The sequence below is a fragment of the Apium graveolens genome, chromosome 10 (assembly GCF_009905375.1).
Source record: "Apium graveolens cultivar Ventura chromosome 10, ASM990537v1, whole genome shotgun sequence".
In the NCBI taxonomy this organism is placed as follows: Eukaryota; Viridiplantae; Streptophyta; class Magnoliopsida; order Apiales; family Apiaceae; genus Apium; species Apium graveolens.
The window spans coordinates 19854599-19863937 of NC_133656.1; the positions used below are offsets into that span (position 1 = coordinate 19854599).

General features: G+C 32.4%; 1 long non-coding RNA gene across 1 annotated transcript; it reads right to left on the reverse strand.

Annotated features, from left to right (window-relative positions):
• Positions 1–2208: 2208 nt before the first annotated feature.
• Positions 2209–8377, reverse strand: LOC141689914 (uncharacterized). Its single transcript, XR_012562599.1, has 3 exons — positions 8277–8377; positions 5695–5792; positions 2209–2296 (listed from the first exon to the last, which is right to left on the reverse strand). It is a non-coding gene; the product is annotated as an uncharacterized LOC141689914 (long non-coding RNA).
• Positions 8378–9339: the final 962 nt, after the last annotated feature.

Sequence of the window (9339 nt, forward strand, 5' to 3'; positions counted from 1 at the left end):
GGTCATTTTGGTATATTATATGTCAAATTTGAAGTTCAATAACATGCTTAAAGTGATGTTTGATTCATTGCATGAAGAACTAGGGTTTATGTTCTTGAATCTTATTAATTCGAAATTAGGGGATTCTATTCTGTTGAGTCTGGGTGGAAACTGTGATCACCAATGCATTCGGGAGATTCTCAGGAATCGAGTCGTAAATTTTGTTTGATTTATAGAGTGATGTTTCGAGCAAGCCGGAAATTTGAAGCAGGCGGCGACGGAAATTTCTGATGAATTTTCCGGCCATTTTATTGATTTACTAGTAATCTGTTACTGCAGATGTAATCATGGGAAGCTGGGCATTGTTTACTGTAAAGTTGAAGTCGATCTGGGCTAAGAACCAGGTCACCGGAAAAGCTTCCCGCCGGCGACCATGGTTTTCTGGTGGCCGAGGACGACAACTGTCAAACTTACAGGTTAGTCCCCAAGATTTTGCGAACTTTATATTTTCTGTATCCTTTTTTAAAAAAAATTTGTAAAAACCAGACTTTAGTTTTGAAACTTGCAAGAGTTGGATTTTCGTTTTACTATTTTCAGAAAAAGTATTTTGTTTTTATAATATTTTTAGAAATTGATTTTTATTCATTATTTAATTTCTGAAAAATTATTTTTATCTAAAAATAAATCTTAATTATTTAATTAATTAATTGTAGTTGATAATTAATTATTTAACTAGTCAATTAATTTAAACATTAATTGATTAATTAATTTAACTAGTTATTAATTAATTTTAATTGATTATCTAATTGGATTTAATTATTTAAAAATTGATTTAAAAATTCTAAAAAAATAGTTTCGAGCGTTAAAATATTATTTTAAATTATTTCTGTCACGCCCCCAACTTGACAATACATATTATACAAATTATCACAATAGTTAACAAAAGAAAGTAAACACAACCGAATCCAAGATCTTACAGTTTAGGGTTTGGAACAGCCCAACACTATTAACTATTGCATTCTGATTTTTAATATCGAGTCCTCACACAAAACTATCTCTTATTCTACCTGAGCTCGAACATACGCATCAGCATCACAAGTCTTACGTGCTGTCTGCTTGAATCTAACCATAGCTGCTAGCTGTATTATCAGGGTGAAAACAAGTAGTGAGCCAAATGCTCAACAAGTGCTATACAATAAAACGAGATAAAAGAATAACAATGTGAAGATAAAGCTAATAATTACAAGAGATGGACTGTTGGGTGATGGTATCATTTGTTTGTATCAAAACATTTACAAAATCATTTCTTAATCAAAAACCATTTTATGACACTACGGATTACAGCCGGTGATCAGCCGCGAAGTAATCCCGAACGTCCCTGGGTTCTAAAACATTAATGGGAACCCTAGGCAACTTTTAAGCCTATAATTCAAGTGCGAAAGGACTTGCGTCTCAGTCAGATCCACTATTTAAAGAAAACATTTGTCCCCCTTTGGGACTGAAAATCCAAATTTTTAATCATTTCAAAAACTGATGCCAATTGATAATTAATTTCTTAAACAATAAACATCTTTATCAAGGGTTATAAATCCACTTTGAAACACTGGGAATATATCCACTAGGGCCATAATCCACTAGACTTTACTCTATCAGGGTAATTGAAAGGTTTCTATTTACAAGGACTTTGACAAGGAGATTTAGTAAGGCTATCGGATAATATGAAAGAGTAATGCCAGACTAGGCTTAAAGCAATGGTTTCAAATAAGGTATAGGTATTAAAATATCAAGAAGATAAGCATCACTGGTTCCAGGTATGATATAGGTATTAAAATACGAAGAAAGTGATCATCAGCTCAAGGTATAACAGGGTATCACGCTTTAGGATAAGGATAGGGTTATCAAACAATCATTAACAATCTTTAAGGAATGACTGGCTTTTAGGCTTCAAGCTGAGGTTACTGAGTATAACTTACACATGGCTCACAATTACTTTGGTATACTAGCATAATATGACATTTTGATCTACTTGCATAACAATCTTCAAATAAGGCTAAATTACTTGTAATAAACACTTGAGGGTTCATGGTATTTCTATATAATATGAAGATAGATTTGAAAACCACTTGGTTCATGTATATCAAGGTAAATCAGAATATTCGTATCATATATAGGAACTAGTTATCACACACTTGCAGTATAAACGAAAAAAAGGCAGGTTGAATCACTTGCCTTGAAAAAGGATGGACTGGACTGGAAGGTAGGAGCAACTGGAAGCTTTACTCGATCTTTGTGGCAAGTTTACCCTCGTCTCGAGATCCTACACAATTAATAATAACCTCATTATAATATATTCTCACCAACTCAACCTATTTGCAAACCAAAATTAAACACAATGACACTTAGGCTTATACACACAATTTACAATCACCTTATAACATAATAGTACACATAGCCACATATGCTCACATACCATATTTAAGTACCAAATAATATCACACACGCCATATTGCAACACTAGGCTTGGATGATCTCGCTCCACATACTTAAGTCACTTGGTCGCTAAACTAGACAAAATCTCCAAGTTTTGGATTCCTACTCGAAGTGCCTTTACTAAACCATCCAATTCCTATTGACCCTAAGTTGGGCCTTTCACTCTACTAAATTTATGCTATCTTTCAACTATGGTGGTCAACCTAGGCTTCACTCATAAGTGCTCTAAAACTATGTGGTAAGTGAAGGTGCTTATTACGGTAAATTTCAGAATGACATCTAAGGTTTTATGGGTGCATTTGACATTCTTACACTTCAAATATTCCTTCAAAACTTCTACACTAGACTCTTCTGATCATAAGGCAACTCCCAAACTTGATGTGGCTCAAGGGCCTAACTTGGGCCTCCCTAGGCCTAAGCTTAAAGTCCATGATTCCCCTGTTTTTCTGGGCAGAAAAGGTCTTGACTTGAACTAACTTGTGACACATTATTCTAACTCAAATCCTATGAAATATGGCTGGAAAAACTCCTCTGACATTCCCTCTAACTAAGGCCTAACAGGGCTTAATGAGGGCCTACCTATGACATGGTCAAAACTTCCCATTTCTAAGTTGCAACAAAACTGTCATCTGCTGGACAGATTTGGTGTTTCCACTCGTGCACCTAACCAAACGTCTTACAAACCTCCAAAAAACACCTAAAACCTATTTTATACTCCTAGTTCTAGCTTCTGGTGGATTGGGCCTCAAAGTGCACAACAATGACAAGGTCAAATCTCACTCTAAACCTCAGGGTAGCAAACTGATTTTTTGCAGAAACTAATACTCTCTTTTCACCAAGGTTCTTACTTAACAAACTCAACCAACAACAACCAAAAACCCAAAACAAACCTTAACTAAGGTGTTCTACTGAACTAACTCCCTTACACTCAAAATAAGCTTAGTGGAGATCATCCTTACCTAAGGTTCAATATAGCAAAATAAAAGTTAACACATTACACAAATTACAAGTCATCAAGTTTTTGAGAACAACAAGTTATATCTTCTTTATTAATATATACGAATTAACATCACATATCAAGGAGAAAAATCAAGATTAATATCTTAACCCTACTGAAATTAAGGCTTACTAACAAAAATCAATCCAAATGATCAAAAACTTTCAAAAATCATGAGTGGTTTACATGCATGCATGCCTTCTAATATTCAAACCAAAATAATATGGTTTCCAAAATAAATTTTATTATAAAATCAAAATGCAAGCCTAGCATAAGCTATAACTAAATAATCAATTAGCATGCAAAGGGTTTTATCAAGTTTTTGCTACAAAATTCATGTTATCACCACCAAAATCACATAAGAATGAAACAAGGCAACAAAACAATCTCAAGAACCATTCATTCGGCTCCCTCAAGGTCATGGCCAAATGAAATGGAAGGGAAATGACCATTAAAATCAAGAGCCTCATTCTCATGACTTGGCATTTCACCACTCCTTATAGTTCCCTCAAAATACAACCTTAAATCCATGAGAATCAAGATTGTACTTTGAGTTCCAACTAAAACTTTTACATGCAAGCTCAAAACTTAAACTTTTCACTCAAAACTCTGTGGATTGTATATGATCAAGAAATAGGAAGTAACATTTACTTGAATGGGAGATAGATGCTTGAATGAAAAATGAAAGAAAATATGGGGGTGGGGCTCGGCCAAAAGAGCCGAGAGGGAGGAGGGCCGAGAGGGGAGGGAGGAGAAAGGAGGGGGTGGAATGGTGGAGTGAAAGTGGAGTGATCATCTTACTTGCTTGGTTTTTATGCTTTTGATTTTACCAAAAGTGAGTGGATTTAGGAAATGACAAGAGTAACCTTCTAGCTAAAGTTAGGTAGATTTGCATGCAAGGACAAAGTGGTAACTTGGCTAGTAGAATGAAAGTGAGTAGGGTTGGAAATGCCTTCTTTGCCCCTTAGTTGAATGGAAGAGTATTTGCATGCAAGGGTAACCATGTAATTTGTTAATTACTAAGCAACTAATTTTCAAAGATTTATTTTTATAAAATAAAATAAAAGTTCAAAAATTATAAAATTTATACCATAAAATAACTTGGATTTTTAGAAATTTTATGAGATCACTTTTGAAATTTGTGAATGAAATAATGTTTAAAAGAAAATTTTCCAAGGAATAGAATATTCCTTATAAATAAAAAATAAGGGCAATTAATAAAACTCTTGGTTTGAAATTTATATTCTACATAAAGCAATTTATAATGCAGCAATTTCCATTCACACAAACGTACAATCATTAAGTATATTTATAATCAGCTCTAATATTATACATAGTTCACAAATAATAGTACACAAAATGTCGGTCGTAACAATTTCAAGGCTCGATAATTTTTATAAAATTATTTTAAAGTAAAATTCGGGTGTTGAAACCCTATTATTTAGTTATAAAATAATTCAGAGTCCAATTTTAATTCGGAAAAATGTTTAAAAATTCGTAATAAATATATAGAAAATCATTTTGACCCCGAATCTTCTTTGAAAAATTATTTTGATTGAATATCTTGCGTGCTATGTGCTACGTGTTATCTGATTAATGTGTTATATGCTTATGTGGTTATTGTTTGATCGTTTTGGTCATAACTTTCAATCCGTAAATCGGATTTGGGTAAAACGAAGAGTAGATAAAAGCTTATGACGTCCATGTGACGCTTAGAATAGTATGAGATTGAGTATTGATAGATGCTTGTGATGCCTAGCAGAGTAAGGAATAGAAAAAAGAAAGTCAGTGATCCGTCAATAGAACTGAAGCGTAGAAAGAGAAGGCAAGTGATTGACGAATAGAAGCAAGGCATAGAAAAAGAAGGAAAGCGATTGATGAGTAGAATTATTAGATAAATACAAGTAAAGTTGGGAAATCATCTTTGATAAGGCAAGTCCTTCTGAACATTTCTTCGACATATATTGCAAATATTTCTGAACTTTCTCATAACGTGTTGCTAGTATTCAAAATAAATCTTGTTTTATATTGCGAGTGCTTAAACTATCCAACCTTGAACTCTGATCATATCCTTGAACTTGACCTGTAAGCTTTATAACACTAAACCATACCAATATAAACTACTCTGCAAATACATACACACCATAAACCAAGTACTTTAACAGAATTTCTTGAGTATACAACAACTTATTCACCATGGAATACCCTATCACATCAAAGATCAATACCTTGTATTATCATTGAACCATTGTTCTTCCGATACTTGATTCTTCATCAGGCTTAAATCCATTCTTCGTACTTACACCTTGATACACCCTGGTAATACCTGTGAAATGTTTTATGCTCTGAGATAAATGCTTTATCAATGTTAATTATGATTCCGTTTTATTGAATTACAATGGTTATCATATTGAATTGTTTTAGAATTGGATGGTTTTATAAATGTGGACCAGATTCATGGTCAGACCAGATTCGTGGTCATATTAGGCCAATGTGTGCCTTGGATCCAGTATATAGAGCAAAGATGGGAGCTTTGCTCGGGGTTAGTGCGTGAATGATCAGCAGCCTAACCTTGGGTTTTAAAAATGAAAAGGATATCCAATTATATTCATTGCTTATCCAGAAACTTGATTCTTATGAATCATTTTAACTAATCATTGTTGAACCTCAGTTATTGTTATTATGACTTGCTGAGCTAGTTAGCTCACTCTTGCAAATCTGTTATGGTATTTTACAGTTGAAAAGGAAATGGTTGATAACTCCGGTGTGCGAGCTAGGATTCCAAGATAAGATAGAACGAGTTAGCAGGAGCTTTATAAAGTAGATGAATTATGTAAGATTGTAAGAATAATATCATTTGTAAGCGGAACTAGTTGGGATTTGGTATGATGTAATAAAAGTTAAGGTTGTGGCTTGTTTTTATATTTAACCTGTTGCGATCCATGGTTATGGTAAATAGGGTCTTTACATATATTACTTTCATAAACATGTATATATATATTGAGTGTGTGGGTAAGTTGTGAACCCCAAACCTCTGACCCGGGTTTGGAGGGCGTCATATTTGGCCTTATTTCGTGTAATACGGTAATTATTATATTAATTTTCTGTAACACCCCCAAATCCGCCACCTTGCGATTCTGAGTCATCACGGTACCTTCTGCTGAAACCTGTGTTATTATAACACAATATATCATAAGATAATCTACAATAGACTATCACTTCACATATCTCAGAATCGATTTCACACTCTCACATAATTTACATCATAATAAAGTACTAGTACCAATTGAAGTTGGTTAATTGTAGTCTTGTTATAGCTCCGATAAAGCTCGTAACTAGCGCAAGATCAAGATCATCCATCGGGTAAGGTGAAGCTAATAACTTTTAATCCTGAGAAAGCTCTTTTCCCTTTTTATCCCTCTACTACTCTGAACAATTTTTCTCGTCATCTTTGACTGTGAAAAATATTCATAATAGCAAGGGTGAGCATCTAAATGCTCAGCAAATTTATCCCTTGACACATCGATTTATAAAATAAAATTTAAAATGTTCAAAATAATAAAGTTACAAACAATTTGAAGATTCCAAACTATAAGAAATTTCACATCAAGATCATATTTGAGTTGCTATATAAGTAAAAGAGAAGCAAACTCTCATCTGGAACTTGATTCCAAAACGGTCAAGAGAATATACTGGTCATATTTTACCCCGGTACATCAGTGATGCGATCAACTACCACAATGTACCGTTCTCCTGCGTATCTTACGCTCACCCGATCACGGCTTATCGTAAAGACACCTAACACACTTGCTAGCATTTAAAAACGGGTTCCATCTCAAACCCAAGACCACACACGAGCTGATAAATAAATAATATCCGCATCTCGGATAAATAATAAATAACCATGGATACTTCCATGTTGACCAATACAGATGAAAGAATCCTCCGATGATTACCACAATTCGTTTGACATGAAATAATGAAAAAGTATCGAAAACAATTTTAATCTGGTTTGAACAATAAACCATTTATGAAGCCAAATGAATTATTAACATGAACAATGTGTCGATCATATGATCAGTAATGGTGATTTTTCTCAAATAATTGAGAATAATCGGGAATCAAACGAAAGTTGGGTTGCTCCCCTTAATAAATAATAGACCATAAAAGATATGTAAAGCAAAATAAAAATTTGAGTTGTTAAAAATAAATTTTGGCGAGAAAATTTTCAATGAAAAGAATCAAACGATTTACAATTTCAAGAATCGGGAAGATTACTAACGAAACATCTTTATTTTAAACATATAAATTACATACACAAATTTTAAAACCATAAATAACAGAGTAAGAGACAACAACATAAACTTGCACTCAGTTCGATGTACAATTGCAAAGCTACAAGTAGTTACTCTTACAAGCCTTATCTATAACCATCTCTTCCCTTTGGATAGTTCTATAACCAATATATAACAATAGTTCAATAATAAGAACTTAACAGAAACCAGTCCATCTAAGTACGAGATGCTAATTACCAATAATTAATATCAATAACTAAATATCTAATTTAATTATATCTCCAAACATTCATGGGATGTTATGCTCTTATAGTAATTTCAAACTAGATCTTTTTCTCACGATCACCACCATATATTACACGTAAAAATCCGAGTTCGGGAAGTATTTTAAAAAGATAATACAAATATATAACCAACACCTTTTTCTTTCTCTCTTCTTCTCATCTCCCTGTAATCGCTTCTCGTCTCACAGGAAAACACATTACTAACATCACTGGTTAAGGAAAGAATCTTACCTCTGAGAAAATGATACGATTCAACTTCATTTAATTAAACCTGAAACTCTCTCCACCTTCAACTCCCAATAGAATATGATTCACAATAATAAAGATCTAAGATCCCAAATTTTGAGAGAATAATTTTTTAATTAATGAAAAAAATTTCAAGATTATCTCAACCTCACAAAGTTCTCCCTTAATGGTTTTGGGTGAGAGATAGTTTTGGGAAAGTTACAGAGGACGCAATTTACCAATTTTCTAGACTATTCTAAAGATTCTATTTAATCCTATATTTCTCTACTCTTTTCTGGTCCTTTCTAACAATATATAAATATCTTCATAAAATGTTTAAGTTCTAGAATGCTCTAGGAACATAGCTCACTATATTCAAAGACAACTTTAATAAAATAGTATACATAAAATGTCCATATTTTTATAATAAAAAAAATTTGAAAAATATCTCCTTTCTTTCAAAGTATCTTGATAAATAAAAATAATAAAAATAAAATAGTAAAATTATCTCAACTCTAGTATTCCCTAGAATAAAATAGAATATCTTATCATTCACCAAACCACTCATCTCACGTATCTAACATTCCTTTGACATAATATGGCTAGTTCTCACCAAAACTTTCGAAATAATTCAACTAATTTATTTTAACCAATTCTCAAAACAAATATTTACACATAATAATACAATAATTTGGTTTTATTAGAATAGATGAAAAATATATAAATATAACTATGGCTCAAATTTCAAAAATAATAATTAAAGTTCCTGTAAGATTTCAAAACATAAAAAATATTGATAAGACTCAAAATATTTGAACATTCCTAATATTAATAATAACCCTCATTTTAAATAATAAGCAACTTCAGCTATTGCTACTAATTTAAAAAAAATAAAGTTGTAGAGCGACTCGTCTCTAAAGTTAATCATAGTACCACACTCACGATTTAACAATTCAAAAGTTTACTAAGTCTAATAGTTTGAATTTTAATGATTTAAATCCGAATAAAAAAATGAAAATCAAGCGGCATGATCAAATATGTACTTAAAATTTACGGTTGTTACATTTTC